The sequence below is a fragment of the Ambystoma mexicanum genome, chromosome 5q (genome assembly GCF_040938575.1).
Source record: "Ambystoma mexicanum isolate Mex_15411 chromosome 5q, UKY_AmexF1_1, whole genome shotgun sequence".
NCBI classification, from domain to species: Eukaryota; Metazoa; Chordata; class Amphibia; order Caudata; family Ambystomatidae; genus Ambystoma; species Ambystoma mexicanum.
In genome coordinates, this window is record NC_090933.1 from 770,415,601 (window position 1) to 770,430,994 (window position 15,394).

Genomic DNA, 15,394 nt, shown 5'->3' on the forward strand with positions numbered 1-15,394 from the left:
TTGAGTGGGAGGGCGTTCCAGTGTTGGGCTGCCATGACTGGGAAGCTACTGCCGCCCGTTTTCTTATGTCTGAAATTGGGTACCTGCAGGCAGTAAGAGTTAATCGTTCTGGGAGGGCGGATGGAGGTTTTTTTTTATTATTCTGGCTGCGAGATAGGGGGGCTGCATTATTTAGGCATTTTTAGGTTAGTGATGCTGTTTTGAGAGAGATGCGGTCACACATTTTGAGCCATTTGTGTTCTCTTCTTTTGTTGGAGATGTGTTCCTTGGAAGGTAAGTTGAGGGCTGTTCTGAGTGCATTGTTTTGCAGTGTCTGATGTTTGTCGGTTAAATATTTGTTGGCTCCTAGGTACATGGCGTTACAATAATCAAGTCTGGATAGTATTAGGGCATTGGCGATGATGATGCAGCTGGCTTGAGAGAGGAATGCTCTGCTTGTCCTGATTAATTTGCATGTGTAGGCGGTTGAGGATTCTAGTGAGTTTACTTGTTTATTTAGTGACAAGGCTGAGTCTAGATGAAAGCCTAGGGTTTTCACTGTCTTGGCAACTGTGATGGTGTTACCATCGATGTTGAAGACCTGGTAATTGGGGCTGAGTTTTTTTAGATTGGTGTTGGAGCCAAGGAGCAGAATTTCGGTTTTCTCATCCTTCAGGCATAAGCCGTGTGTGGCCATCCATGCCTGAATGATGAGGTAAATTTTGTTTACCAAGGCCGTATCTGAGTCAAAGTTGCCCGAAAGGGGTATGAGGATCTGGGTGTCATCTGCATAGTTAGTATATGTGACACCCAGTCTGTCCAAACTGTCAAATAAGGGTTTGGTAAAGATGTTGTAGAGGGTATGGGAGACGCAGGAGCCCTGAGGTACCTCGCAGGTTATTTTGATGGGGTCTGCTGAGGCTAGTGATGAGAAGACTCTCATAGTTCGATTGTCCAAGAATGATTGGATCCAGGCTATGGCCTCTTTTGAGAAGTGGGCAGCTGAGGCCAGGTGTTCGCACAGGACTGTGTGATCCACTAAGTCGAAAGCCGCCGACAGGTCGAGGAGGAGTAGCATGGCAGTGTTTCCTTTGTCGTCGATCTCGTTGATCTGGGTTTTAGGATCAATTAGGGCTGTCTCAGTACCGTGCTGTGGTCTGAAGCCAGATTGACGGATGCCTAATAGTTTGTGGGTTTCTAGAAATTGCTGGATTTGTAGGTATGCTACTCTGTCTATTATTTTTAACAGGAACGGTACCGTGGTGATGGGCCTGTAGTTAGTGGGAATAGCAGGGTCTAGAGTTTGCTTCTTGAGAAGAGGCAGAACACAGGATTCTTTGAGATTGCTGGGTATGGTGTTGGAGGAAAAGGATGTGTTGATCAGTTTGGTTATGAAGGGAGTTAGGTCCCTGGCAGCATCCTTGATTATTTGGGGTGAGCAGTTGTCACCTTTGCAGTTGGAAGGTTTTAGTGAGACTATAATCTTTTCTGTTTCTAGGATGGATATTTTGGTAAATCTGAATACATTTTGGCCTTATGGGTTGGTAGTTTTGGCATGATTGCTAGGGGATGATACATTGGGGGTTAGGGAGTCTTGTTTTAGTGCGATTTTAGTTTGGAGAGTTTTGATTTTGTTGGTTAGAGCGTTTTGGACATCGGTACACCATTGTTTGTCTTTGGTTATGTTATCTGGTGGGGGTATGGGGGATTCTAGTTCCCTTTAGTTGGATTTTTTGATTCTTTCGCTGAAAAGGTTCTTTTTTGTGAGAATGATTTCTTTTTTGTATTTGTTAGCGAAGAGTTTGAGTTCTAATTTGTTCTCTTCTGTAGGGGTATTGCACTATGTGTTTCAAGTTTCCTTTTGCACCTTCTTAGCTCTTTTAGGTGGGGGTGAACCAGGTGTTCAGGTGGGCTTGTTGTTTACTTTTTTGCAGTTTTTGGGGGGCGATGATGTCTAGTCCTTTTTTCATACCCTTGTTGTAGCTTTCTACTAGGCATTCTGGGTGTAGGTTGTCGGGGAGGGCATTGAGGGTTGGCAATAGAAGTGGTAGGAGATTGTCGAGAGTTATATTCTTTTTTGCTCTAGTGGGCAGTGGTGGTGCCATGACTTTTTCTTTGTTGACTTCTGAGTGACAATGTGAAGTCAATGAGGTAGTGGTCTGTCCAGTGTTGAGCAGTGGTTTTGGTGATGGTGGTATCGCAATTCAAGGCGGCGATCCTGTCCAAGGTCCTACCTTTATTATGGGTAGGGGTAAGCACTTTTTGGGTGAGGACGTGTTCAGCTAGCATGTTGGCTATAGCTTGAGCTGGTTTGTCATCGGGGTCGTTTAGCCCAAGATTCAGATCACCTAGTAATAATATTTGAGAAGTGTCTTTTGTATTGTTGGCTATGAGGCTGGATAGGTCTGCCTCGAATGAACCAATGGGGCCAGGTGGCCAATATATTAGGTATATGGTTAAGGTGCGGCTATTTGAGATGGGTAGTTTGGCTGTGAGGAGCTCGCAGGATTTGAGAGATGATTGAGTGAATGGTCTTAGCTCGAGGTTGTTCTTTGCTATTATGGCCAGACCGCCTCCTCTGATATTAGGTCTGTCCATTCTGATTATTTGATAGTTTTCGGGGATGGCTACTGAGAGTGCTGGGCCTGCTGCTTCGTGTAGCCAGGATTCGGTAATTGCTAGTATATCAAGTTTATTAGTGGATAAGGTATCTGCTATTTCCGTGGCGTGGGCCACTAAGGATCTAGCGTTGATCAAGGTGCTGGATAGAGTGGTTGTGTTGGGTGAGTCCTGGATGGTTATGGGGATAAGTTTGGGTTGGGTAAATTTAGTGCGGGCGTGGTTAGGTTGGGGCTTGCTTTGGGGTGTCGTGAGGTAGATCTCAGAAGAGGATTGGGCGTTTTGTTGTGGCGGGTGGGCTCATAGAGAGGAGGTAGTCTGGCGCGAAGCCTGATGTTTCTTTCTGTGATCGTGCATGGTGCATTCTCTGCAGGGTGCATGGTTACTACAGTAATAGCCATGGTAATGTATAATAGGGGCATGAGGAGGTACAGTACATGCTTCTGTATTCTTCTATCAACTGTAGCCCCTGAAACTTGTAAAGCACCCAGATACCTCTCTGCCTGCACCCCAAGACTCTGGAACCTCCTCCCTGTCAGCATAAGAATTGCCCCCACCCTCCTACAATTCAGAAAATAACTCAAGAGTCACTTCTTCAACGAGTTTCTCCTCTTTAACACCTAGGCCAGTTCACCCTCCCACCTTTTTTTAAATTCTCTCTTCCTTTGCTGGCTTCTTCTGGTCCAGTTCCTTAGAGTCAGCAAGGTGCTGTCTTAGCTCTGGGAAACAAGCAGGCATCAAAGCTACATTCCAGCATGAAGAGACACCTCATAACATCATAAGTGCTCACCATGTAACCCTTAATCCACCCATCTAAGTTTTTCAGGCTTTCACGCACCTAAGTGGCCCACAAGTTACCATCTATCTTCATGTTGTCCCTAAACATTTTTAGGCATTGGTAAGGGGTCTTCCCTAACCTGGCTATGATAGTGGATTTACCAACTGGTAATAGTGTATATCAACATCATTCAACTCCATCACAGCTACTCTGGGGGGAACTACCATGGAACAAACTCAAATTTCACATATACCTTGCACATTACATGTAAACTCAAATATACCCAGACAATCAAGAATATCGGTTTTTGCATCATACAAATCAACCAAATCATCTTTGGAAAGATGAGGTTTCCTGCTCCTGGAGATGTCAGGCAGAGAGGACTCTGTAACAGAAGTGGAATCAAGGGACAACCTTTGTGTGTCTAGCCCATGCAGCATCTCATTTTCCCTGAGTTGCAGTTCCTTCCTAATTTCATTTCAGACTGAATCTCCACTTTTCTAAATTCAAGCTGCATTTTCATTTTTTCTTTCTCTATAACCAGCTCAGCTGACATGTTAGACATAGGTAGGGGTGAGGTCAGAGGATTGTGAGGTGGATTAACTATTACATTTTCATCCACATCATCATCTACCTCACTTTCTGGAAGATGAGGGCTAATGGTTAATCTTTCACCATCATTATTTTCCAGGTCAATTCTGGGAGTAGTGGTTACAGGCCTACTCACAAAAACACTTGGTAATTCAACTCATTTTGGATTAACTCCGATTTCTTTCCTTCATTAGTAAGACATTTCTCTTTACACAATTTATTCAGTTTTTCATCAGTAAAGGATATATGAGCATCTGCCTTGTGGGTCTCCCATAGTGGACATGGTTTTGTACTTTTCAGTATATTGAGGGTGAATTATTTAATGCAATACAACCAGGAATCTATGTAATCCAACCTACACAAATCCTACCAACTGTAACACCAGTGTTAGGGGAATTTTCCCAAAGTTCACTGTTAAGTAGACTTTACAAAACTATCCCGGTAGGTTGTAGATCTCCAATTCTTAGTATTAGTCTGTCCTACTCAAGAACCTTGCTAGAGTGGCAGAGCAGTCAGACTTATCAAAAGAGCAAGATTTGAACTGTAGTTAAGTACACAGAACCTATCTAGTAATGTACCTCAAAGAAACACTTACACATAAATGCATATTATAATATAGATGTATCATATTTACACAAAGAGCACTTTTAAATACCTAGCAAAATAAACCAAAACACATAGAAATACTTTTAGATACCTTTCAAAGACCAGTTACTGAATGGTTGCAATTGTTACAGAGTTTGACATGCCTACCATATTTCTGGTAATAATGCACACCCAAAAAGTAATACAGTAATTGAAATAAGTTATCAAAATCATGCAACATAGGGATTTTAGGAAGGAAAAAACTGTTGGTTAGTGCTACACTAGGAGAGCTTATGGTTCTAGAGGCAGTTTATCCGCACAGCAAGACTTTTAAGGTCCAAAACGCATCTTTTGCCAAAAGGCAGTTCGTAGAGGCTTAGGCGCTGATTCATGAAATTATTTGCATGTAAAACAAGGATTTGTGTGCCATTCTGCGCGCAAATCCCTGTTTGACGAATTGGGATTTGCAGGCAGAATGGCACGCAAATCCCCTTTTTACACGCAAATAATTCCATGAATCGGATCCTTAAAGTCTTGTAAAGCAGCTGGATATTTTCTAGTCGCTAGGATGAAAGATGCAAGAAGATACAACCAACATTGGAGACCCTGTTAAAGGATTTGTTAAAGGGACACACGCAGTGGCTTGAGTCAGCGGTAAGATGGCGTTGCCTTGGACACCTCTACGTTCACTCCAATGCTCTGGAGCGACTTCTTGGATCAAGGTATGCACTACTTTTTCCCCACCTTATGTATGGTTTGACGAAATGTTGGTGGCTGGATTCTCCTCGATGGGGAAGCGCTGGAACCAACATCATGATTTCTTGGACTGGTGACGAAAGGCATGACGTTGGACGTGATCTCTCAGCAGCAGTCTCGAGGGAGGACCTCTGACATGGCTTTCATCCATTTATCTGGTTACCTTGCAGTTTTGGTGCCTTTTCTGCAGCACCAACAAAGGACTTGATTCTCCCGGTCACCTTCTTCAGTTCCAGCAGTCCTGCACTCTGGTGAGGGGACTTGGACAAGTTGGATTCTTTCGCTGGAGGGTCCTTGAGAACACAACAAAGACTTGAACAAATTAGGTCTTGCCATAAGGGGTCGCTGCTCTCCTGGTATTGGGTATCCACAGCTCAGACACAGGACCACGGGAGATGGCTCGAATTAAAGTTTGTCTTGGGACTGGCTGTTCCCTGCAGTCAAAGGTAAGGAGTCGTCCTCCTCCTCTGTCACATAGAATATGGGGTCAGGACAGCAGTGATCTTTTCACTGTGTTGCAAAGGGTCTGCAGGCGTCTCTGATCATCTTCTTCTTCAGTTACTTCAGTTTTCAGTGATTGACTTGCTTTTCACCTCGGGAGCATCAGTTTTTATTTAGTTTCAGCACACATTCCCCTGCAGTCTCTCTCAGCACTTTACAGAAAGGGGCATCTGGCTGTCCAGTTAGGACAGCCAGACCCCCAGTGGGAGCTGGTTCCATTCAGGCACTCAGGTAAACCAAGGGCAGGGGAGTGAGAAAATTCTTCCCTCACTTCCTGCCTGCCCATACACTATGGAGCCTAGGCGTGGAAACCCAAGGGTTCCCACCAAAGGTAAAACAAACACACACAGGCCTCCAACTCCCAGAATGATAGAAGAAGGGCTGACAAAGAACAACCATACCAGAAATGGTGAAAAAAGATAGAAGCCCCGAAGTTAGTGCTTGGGTGCCCCTATTGTGCAGTACCAGGGCTATGGACATAGCCTGCGGTAGAATAATCACATAATATTTGGTAGTACACATCCAATTCCACCAGCCATAACTAGAAGGTTGTCTATGTGACTAAATGTCACAGGAGCAGAGATTGGGGATGCTAAGTATCCCCCTTGGCACACTGCATAAATTGGTGTATGCCAATCTCTTAGAATATAATATTTTTGGAGAGATACTAGATATTTCTCTATCCTTAAGAACTGTATTTATTCTAGGATTAAGAAAAAGAAAATGCAAGGAGAATCCAAAGGGTCCCCAGCAACAATGCCTATAAGGAGCTGTGTGCTGCAATAGTAAAATATTGATGTCTTAAATAGATATGGAGGAAAGTAGACTCAATAGGACATATAAAACACAGAGAAAAGATTTCTAGATAACAGAGCCCATTAGACTGAATGAGTGGAGAAAGGCTCCACTCATTCAGAATTTCAGGAAAAAAGGTCCAGAAGTCCAGCAAAAGGTGCTGGGTGTAACTAGGAGAGGGGAAGAAGCATAACAATAATAAAGCTCCCTAACAGGGTGCTAACGCCATAGAACACATGTATGCAATATTTAAAGTATGATGGGTCATAAATAAGAGACAAAGGGCCTCATTACACGGAAGGCGGTAATGGTTAACGGCCACCGTTAATGGTAACGGTGACCGTTAACCATTACCGCCTTACTACGAGGTCCCTTAGCGGGTTGGTGCTTTAACGCCTGCTTTTTGCAGGTGTTAAAAACCAACCCGCTAAGGGACCTCGGAGCTAATTACGGCACCGCAAAATTGCGGTGCCGTAATTAGCGCCTTCCCCATTCCCATAGAGCCCTATGGGGCAGAAATGGGAATGGGGAAGGGCAATGGCGGAAGGGGGATTTACCGCCCCACCAACCTTGGAATGGGGCGGTAAATCCCCTTTCCGCCAAGGCGGTGCCGGTATTTTACCGGCATGAGCCATGGCGCTAATAGCGCCATGGCTCACCGCCTTCCGTGTAATGAGGCCCTTTGTTACGTTTGTGTCTTATTTAGAAATTTAGAAGTTAGATTTTCAGAACGCTATACAGTATCTCCTGGTTTTCTCATGGTAACTCATGGTCGCTGGGTAATGCTGGATACCCAGGAGATGGTTTTAGCTCCCGGCTGTGATACTGCCCAACTGTAATAGCTTTAGCACCCACCGTTCCAGCGGTATTACCGCTGGATCACGGGTTGGGCGTTAACAGTGAATCCCCATTCCCCATTGGGTCCATCAGACCCAATGGGGAATTTTTGGCGCTAATACCGCACGCTTATACAGCCAGCGGTAATACAGGGTGCTAAATGGGATTTTCACCTCCAGAAAAAAAGCTGGAGGTAAAACAGCCCATTTAGCGCCAAACTCATGATAGGGCTAGCCCTTAAATGGAGTGTTAATACTATTCCCACTGCATTTAAGGGCTACCACCCAACTCGTAATGGGACCCTATATATCTGCCTATTTCCCTGTCACCAAGTGTCCCCTTTTCATACACTACTACACCACCCGCATCAAGATAGTCATTGAAATTTGTAAGTGCACCTTTGAAAATAGACTGCCTTCGCTGTCTGCGTTCCTACTCTATGGACTGCACTTCTGGAAATGTCTGACCAATCACCCAATACCAAACATTCAAATTGCTGACACAGACACTATCTCAATCACATTGTTACATTAACGAAACTAGAGTGTTGATGGAGTCTTTCTGTCTGTAGTTTCATTTCAAAACCAAAGTCCAATATTATTCTACACAGCATGTTCCCATCCTTGCCTACTGTTTCTCTCTCAGAAGAGAGGCTGGCCAAGCATGCAATGCATTTCCTATTTCAATTCAGAGACCATAACAGCTACCGATCTGAAAGTAAATTGAATTTCATCACAAAGTGTCTAAATTGCAAACTCAAATGATTTGAAAAGTTTTCAAAATTATCTTTCCACTGCAGATGACTGCCAGCCAACTTACTCGAACATTCAGAAGCCAACTGATAGAATCTCTTCATGTTTATTTCTAATGCAAGTTCAGCTTTCATCTGTTACTCATTGCTTTTTCCCATCTCGAACACCATGTTGAGAATCCATCACCGGCTGTGGTCACAGTGGGCCGGAGTGCTTGGGAGCAGTGCTCCTCTACTTTAAATAAAATAGTTTTAGTGCTCCTGTACTTTTATTTTAAAAAGAAACTGTTCCGGAATGGTTTCGTTTTGAAATAAAAGTGTAGAAAGAAGTTGAAACTTGCACTTGAGTGCACTTGCACTAAATATTCCCTTAAACAGCAGGTGTGTTTGTTTGGGTGTTTGGATTGTGTGTGGGAGTGGATTTGGCGATGGGGTTTGTGTGATGCATGGGCAGGCCAGCAGGGAGAATAGTTCCACTACTTGTTTTGGTACACTTCGACCACTGCGGACTATCCTGTCAGATTGTGCACTTTGTACATTTGCATGGTTACAAAGTAAAAGAAAGTGAGACAGTAATAATGTTCATTAATAGTGCAATGCCTTTAAATTTGCTATAAATATGAAGAATAAGGTACAGAAAAAGTTGTAACCTGCTGTCACATCGCAATCGTGGACATATCAACTGGTTGTTTCTCAACAGAGAACTCATCTTTCCACTGCTACTTCCTTCAATACAAAGGCAGGTACTGCTACTGATTGCTCACCCTGGCCTACTTCATCCTACCTGTGTCTTCTGTCGTCAAATAGCCAGGCATGCAATGAGCCAACCCCGGCATGGCATCGATCTATCAAATCGATCGAAACTCAGAGGATATGCAGCGTCCCCCGCTCGGTGCACCTTTTGACCAGATATAGACGGACATTATTCAAAAGCAACGTAATGAACACAGAGCGACATCCTAGACAACTCTAGATTACAGAGCGGCTGTGAGCACCTATATAGGCATACTAAATACACAGTTTCCAAAATAAGGACCGATTGGGAAAACAGTTAACAGTCCATCCACACAATATGCACAGACTTCGAAACGATAACGCATGATTTGGCCCTATTAATAAGGCACTCCGTAAGGGATCTGGCTACCCCCACTAATCATCTGAGCCTATAATGTGGAGGCAGGAATGGGCTTACACCTCCTGAGCCTGAGCATTATACGTGACTTTAATAATTTAGCTCCCGACGAATGTTCACCATAGAACCGAATATGAATAGAAACATGTTGAGAAGTAGCCAATGCCTAAAAGCGGAGTCATTTGTGTATAAACACCTGACTACACCACGTTATTAGCACCTTTTGGAGACTGTAACTTATACACTCCATTCAAAATGTGCCGGGCTCGAAAAAGAAGAGCATCCCCTACTCAGATAGATAACAAGTCACTAAGCGTAATATTTGTGCAATTTATTTTGTCATCCTTTCTGTTACGTTCAAACTCTACTTTAGAGAGTCATTATTCCAATAACTGTAAGAACTAGGAGAGAATCGGTATGTATTGCAATAGTTTTAATATGTAAACATGAATAAATAGTTTTTGCATTTTTTGAATCACAACCCTGTGCGCTACATTATAGGCTGTAGACCTTCCCTTTCCTCATTGTTTAATATTATTGTTCCACTCCGGGAAGAGGTAGAGACGGCGCGTTTAGATTAATAAACAGGTGCAACCTGGATTTCCCTCCTTGCCCTAAGCATTGCCAAATTATTGCCCACAACATCTTTTTCTGCTCAACCCTATTTTACCTTTGGCTCCTTTGAGAGAATGGACAGCAGGAATATGGTGCACTCACCAACACTATTCCATTGATTCCTTTGATTAGAAAAGGAGGCACATCACATGGCAACAGTGCAGTCACTCTGGAGTTTGTCAGGATGGGGGACCTTACCAAATATATAAGTTTGTGCTAGTAGGTAGCAGAGTTATCTATAAGCTAAAACTATTGCATTAGAGTACAAAAAGGGAGAAATGGCATATGAGGAGGGACACAAAGCGTATAGGTTTTGTTTGGTTTTAGCCCAACCATTGACTGCCCATGGTGATGCTAATCCCTATGGCCATTCCCACACAGTTCCTGCACCTCCCTGTCCAAACCACCTCCTCATGGTAACTCTTTCAGCTCGCATTAATCAAGCCTTACTGTCATCCTTTGCACTTAAAGTACCTGCCAGAGGTTTTGTCAGAGCAGTCCTCTGAGAGTTAATGACTTAATTGGAGCTATAAACATGCTACTGATGTAATAACAATTCCTAAACCAGGTCTGCCTTCAACTGCTCAATTTATAAGCACTATGTGTGTCCTTCACTGAAGTCCTGTTAACAATAAGAACTGGCAAAGTCAACAGTGTTGGCGTGTGTATAAGTATTATGCCTTTGCCAGGAACTGCTATTAGATTTGCCATTTTGCACCTGCTACCATCAATGGGAAGTTAATACCTCTAAGGCAGTGAACGAAAAGTGCCTTTCCCATGTCTTCACAAAGCCCAAACTGTTGGCATTGCCAATGCTTGTTTTTTTCTTTGTTTTTGTTTTTACTATGGATGCAAAATGGTGACATTATTAAATAAACTATCTCCCAGAACTATTGGAGGTATATCTAAGAGGGGCCTTTGGGTAAACCTTGTATTCCCGCGTAGATGTGGAACACTGTTTCTGGTGCTATACCAGTCCTTCAGGGAAGCGTGTAGATGTGGAACACTGTTTCTGGTGCTATACCAGTTCTTCAGGGAAGCGTGTAGATGTGGAACACTGTTTTTGGTGCTATACCAGTTCTTCAGGGAAGAGGTGTCAGTGAATCCCCTTTAGGGTATACCACCTGGGAATTGGGACAGGAAATCTACAAAGTCATTATCTATGGTGCCTCCACCTACCATGCTACTCCGACAAATGGCATCAAGTCAGAAATCATTGATGACGCTCATACATAAATGCTAGAGCGGAGAAAGCCCTATTCAGTTTGGTGAAGGCCTCTAAACAAAGATTGAAAGATCAAAACCTTATAATGAATATCTGTAAAACAAAGAAAATCCTCATCGGCCAGCGCAGAAAACCTAAATTGAAGTTTAAGTAGAAGGTGAAGCATTAGAAGTGACTGATACATTTGACTAACAAGGAGTGACATGTTCAGATAATTTTATTTCTGCTTCCCAATTTAAAAGATGTCAACTCGCTAGATGCCTCATGGTGCACAATGCGTGCAATATACCATACATAGCGTGAGTTGGTGGTGGTGAATAGTGTTAAGATGTGGATGAGACCCTGGACCAGTGAGAACGACTCATAGCTAAAAACATAGCATGGCTCGCAGGGTCGAAAAACATTCTGGAGGAGGTGGGGAAAATGCATTGGTTAAATAATGAGTTAGCACAACAGATGACAGGGGAAGACAAAACAGATATCGTGGAGCAATGCAAAAAAGGCCGATCAACAACTTGTATAGAGATACTGTTATAAAATTATTGAAATGTGCGCAAATGTTGACAGACCCACCGTATTTAGACATCATTACCAAATTTAATGATACTTCAAGATATGCTTCCATTAAAAAGTGTTACAGCAAAATGGACGAGAAGGGAGATTTCTGATGTCATTTGCATCTGTGAGGTATGTTAATGAGATGACCATGTGCACTTTCTGCTACTGTGTAAATGGCATTCCAGCTCAGGAGGGTGGAATGTGAGCGAGGCTGAATACGGTCCACTGCACCTATAAACTCATGGGGAGTAACGAACAATGTGCAGTAGGTATTACATGCAATAGTAACATCTATTTCTTATATAGTGCTAGACACCCATGGGTCTAAGGGCGCTGAAATAACAGATGACATTTCTATCCCAAAGAGGGGTACTGAAGTTATCGACCTGGGAAGGGGGAAAGGCTGATTTGGCCTTTCCGGGATTCCAACCTGCCAGAGCAGACTGCACACAAATATCTATCTGGTTTGAGCATTCAACTCGCTGTGCTATCTGACTGGATGTGCGCTGAACATTTGCTTGTTTCTTTATTACTTGTATTGCGCGCCAGACCCAAGGGTATACGGGCACATTGCATAAGATCATTCAAAGCTTAGTTACACAAAAAGTATACAGCCAAAGCAGTTACACGTAGTAAAATACATAACATTTCAAATATACAGAGTATTTACAGATAGTATATTTACAAGTCAGAATACAAGTCCTGCATCGAGCATTATTAATATATGTGGTGAGGCTATTCACTTAACATCTAGCGCCTTCGACGCCTGCAGTCCCTTCAACCTGTTTTGCTGTGACCCCAGAAGCTCCGGTAGTGCATCTGCACACGTTGCCTCCTAAGCACCACCATCTTGTCCCGACTTCCGGCCTGACCCCAAAATGGCGGTCGCGATGCGGCACGAAAACGAGGCTGCCATGAGTTGCTAAGCAACTATCTCGATCTTCTACCAATCCTCGCCGCCGGTAGGCGGAAGCCGGCACTCGGAAGAAGGCCCAAAGAAAAAGGCCCTGTTCCACCCCTGTTCGCCCCGGGACGCCAGGACTAGGCGACCTGATTACACCAGGTGGCAGACCTGCTTAAACCACCTCCTACACTGCCTGGATGCCACATACTGCTGTCGCACCTCCCACACGGACCAATGATCGACACAACACTAACTCTGCGCGTCGCTCTCCACCACCGGTAAGCTGCGTGCTAGGAATGGCACGGCCTACAAAATCTAGCATTGTTATACCCTTCCACATTACTGCCGATCGCTTTTAAGCGCAAGTCTATTTGGGTAAAGCGCATGCTTGAAAAAGAAATATAACGTCGCATACTTTCATGAACAATCCATTTGCTCTTAATGCAAAACTTCACCTGATAGACACATGACCTGTATGCATGTGCACAACTTTAATGTGATGACAATGTATGAATGTACTCACTGCTCTTAAATCAGACAAAACCTACCTGCCGATGTGTATTTGCTAAAGGAGCGTGACCTACCCACATTTGATCATTGTGATGTCTACATAGTATGATGTATTATATTATTGCTAAGAATTATCAAACAAGTATTGTCACACCACACGGATCAGCCAGTGGTCCCATTAGACCCTATATCCATAGTCATTAGACTCTAGGATTACTACCTTTAGAACCCACTTTAGCTTTGTAGCTTCAGGCACGACTCGGAACTCAGTTGCTGCCCTTCTGCATTATTAGCTTAAGTGTCCTACCCGAACCCAGGCGATGCCTAACTCCTCTTCAGCTTACGCACTATTGTGCACTTTGATGCCGCCACACTGCATCAGGTGTTGTGCCCTATGGTCGCCTACATACTACATTTGATTGATTAGTGTTGTGCCTTATGGTCGCCTACAAGACCACATTTGATTGATTTGTGTTGTGCCTTTGGTCACCTTTAAACCACATTTGATTGATTTGTGTTGTGCCTTATGGTCGCCTACAAGACCACATTTGATTGATTAGTGTTGTGCCTTATGGTCGCCTTTAGACCACATTTGATTGATTTGTGTTGCGCCTTATGGTCACCTTTAGACCACATTTGATTGATTAGTGTTGTGCCTTATGGCCGCCTTTAGACCACATTTGATTGATTTGTGTTGTGCCTTATGGTTGCCTTTAGACCACATTTGCAACCCCTGCTTACTAGCAACACTGCCCACATCATGCATTGGTGCCTATCTACTCTCATCCACCTACTGTATATCTAAACTAGACGGTGGACTAGTTAACCTAATCCATTTCCTAGTCAAGACACTTACACCTGCACACTCATGTTAACCACCACCCTCACCTCGTGGCCTATCACCATGACACCTGCTAACCCGTATTTGGATGATCCAGCACTCTGGATACGCCACTTTGCTACCAGACCAACACCCAACCAACCTTGTACTACGGCCATTAGAAACACTAGATTGAATTCTAGAACTAGCCCACCTACCTTTCCATGCTCCCACCACCCTAGCATTTGTAATAGAAACATTAGATTGAACTCTAAAACTAGCCCACCCACTTTTCCATGCTCCCACGACCCTAGCATTTTAACCAGAAACTTTAGATTAAGAGCCCATAGTATGAAACACTTGCATACTGACCACAACCCTGCCAATTTGACCACTGACTCAGTCAAGTTAGCCCATACCCATTTGCACGACTTACCTGTACCACCTGAAAAATCTTCCCATAAAGACAAACTCATTAAAGCAGCTTTGGTGAATGCTAGGTCTCTTCCTGCCCATGCTCTCGACATCGCTGACCTTATATCTCACGAAAAGCTCGATTTCCTCGCAGTCACGGAAACTTGGCTTAATGCTGCCTCCGGTGCATCCCTGGCCCTTGCTATACCTAATGATTATGCTATTATTAGATGCGACAGAAACACCACTCAAACGAAGGGAGGTGGACTCGCCATCATATTCAGAAATACATTCAACATCAAAGTCATCCAGGAAGCTCAAATCCCCTCTGCTGAATCCTTGTCTATTAAGCTACCTCTATCACCTAACCACACGGCATCTTTGCACCTTATTTACCGACCACCAGGTCCCATCTCCTCCTTTATAGAGGACATCGCATCACTCATAACCACAGATACCAAACCCAACTCTCAAACGATCTTACGTGGGGACTTTAATCTTGGTTTTAACGACCCTAAGAACACTAACGCCCATGACCTAGCTAACACCTTATCGGATTTGGGTCACAGGCACATCATTCACGAGCCCACTCACATCAAAGGCAGAACACTGGACTGGATCACTCACCTCAATTGCTCTATTGACCTTCTATCCAATGACCCATGCATTTGGTCGGATGATCACATAATAACCTTCTCTATCAAAGCCAATACACCTCACCTGGCGCCTATCATCGCCCCAGCCACCAGCATGAGAAATAAGAAAGATATCACACCTGACAAACTCTTACCCATACTACTCCCCATCCTGAACAATATCGACTCAGAGGCTGACCCCACAGTCTCAGTGGATATCTACAACCAGGCTATACTGAACACCATTGCCCCCCTAAAATTGCGGAAACCCAAACCACAGCGTCACCTCAACACTTGGTTCACGCCGCAGCTAAGAGAATTACGCAAAGCTAAGAGAACCGCAGAGTCACATTGGAAAAAACATCCCACAGCATCCAATAAGACTGAGC